We start from the raw sequence: 1,827 nt of genomic DNA, 5'->3' as shown, positions 1-1,827 counted from the left end.
ATGAATTAGAGGCATTCTTTAATTTCTGTATGGTATTTGAATTTGTGGCTGCATTTGTCCTTCCAAATTTAAACAAAAGAAGAACTTTCCTCTTTCTGAATAGTAAATTAATTGCTTACACAAATTTATTTGTATTTTATGTAATTGCAAAGTAACCTGTAGATTCACAAAAAGAAATCAATATAAATTTATTTGAAATGGAAGAATAAATTTGATAAATATACATTCAAAGAAGAAATAATTGCTTAAATAAAATTTAACTCACTGCACAAATTGTTATCATCATAATATATTCTTTGAAAATAATAATTGTAATGTTAATCTTCATCATCACACAACATTAATCTTCATCATCATCTATAACAAAATTTCTAATGAGACTAACAGATTTTTATTTAAAAAATAAGTCTATCAACAAAACTACATACAACATAAAAAAAAATTTACTCCAACAAAATAATATGTAGAGCAAAAAAAAATCTTTAAGAATTCTAGCATCTTAAACAAATTGAGTGAGACATCTTAATACCATTTCTTCCCAAAGCTAGAACTAATGGAATCTATAAATAATAATAAAGGAAAATGATTCTCTACGGTTATAGCACAGTGATTTTGCAGTTGTAATGGAAAATGTTGTCCAATTTCGATCATCACTTGCTTCCACGAATGAGAGAAAAGGCAAAGTTGCATTTCACTTTGGCAGAGGATATCCAGAATGAGATATTGATTAATATGAAGGATTATCATAATATAATATTGATTTCAAGGCTGAAAATAATATCTTTTAGTCATCTAAAATTGGAGAAAGCAAAATCTTGTTCAAGAAGAAAGCTTCCAGATTTTTTCATATGAGTTCATGTATAGCTCTAAAAGAATTCTCGATATAACAAGAAACATGATGTGTCAACACAACATTATCCAACGAAAGGAGCTCTTCAGGAACTTTAGGTTCATATTTGAAAACATTCAATCTAGCACCTGCAATCTCTTTTTGCTTTAAACATTATACCAACTCCATCTCATTGATTATGCCTCCTCGTGCTATATTGATGATTACTTTTTTTTTTCGAGTGTCAGTGGAACCTCCTTATTGATCAAGTGGTGGGTTTGGTCTATTAGTGCACAACAAATGACAAGGACATTACATCTGGTTGCTAGTTCATGAATGTCAGGATAAAAAGGGAAAGAAACAAGCTTTTTCTTCCTCGATTGGTATTGATATAATGCAACCAAATGCTTCAAGACTTTGTGCAACTTTTAGACCTATGATCCCAGCCCAACTATTCCAACTTTCCTGTTTCCCATCTGCCACCATCAACCATCATCCAGAGTACACTTTTCATAACAAAAAAATCCTCAAAATAATTTGCTAGGGAACTGCATAGAACTCTATTCAGAATGACTTTGGAATTATAATGTAAAATTGAATTATTGGGGGTTATGAATATAAAAGGATAAAGAGTTATGAATATTACTAATACTAATTAAGAGTATAATTTATGAGATTAAAGAAGCGTGAGTTATGAAAATAATTTTTAAAAGTAAAATATGTAAAAAAATACAAAAACATGAGAAAAAAGAAAAATAGAAATGGAGACCTTTGAGAGGTGCCACATCAACAACCTCCAATGTCTCTTTTATTATTTATATAGATTAACACACTTCATCAATTTCAAATTGCAATTCCACCATAACAAACCTAACTATAAGAGTCTTAGTCCCACTGCCTAGTACTTCTATGTTGAAGCCTAACTCGGAGTTAAAAAGGTGCTAGCTTAAGTTATAGCACCCTACAGTCTACCCCTTTAAGAATATTACTTCACTTTA

The 1,827-nt window shown here is 29.9% G+C and overlaps 1 pseudogene; it reads right to left on the bottom strand.

The window, feature by feature from the left end:
* Positions 1-784: 784 nt before the first annotated feature.
* On the bottom strand, positions 785-1,305 carry LOC107869611 (annotated as a pseudogene).
* Between the last annotated feature and the right edge of the window lie 522 nt (positions 1,306-1,827).

Source organism: Capsicum annuum, chromosome 4 (genome assembly GCF_002878395.1).
Source record: "Capsicum annuum cultivar UCD-10X-F1 chromosome 4, UCD10Xv1.1, whole genome shotgun sequence".
NCBI lineage: Eukaryota > Viridiplantae > Streptophyta > Magnoliopsida > Solanales > Solanaceae > Capsicum > Capsicum annuum.
Note: the sequence above shows the minus strand (reverse complement) of the source record. Positions and strands in the feature narration are given on the sequence as shown.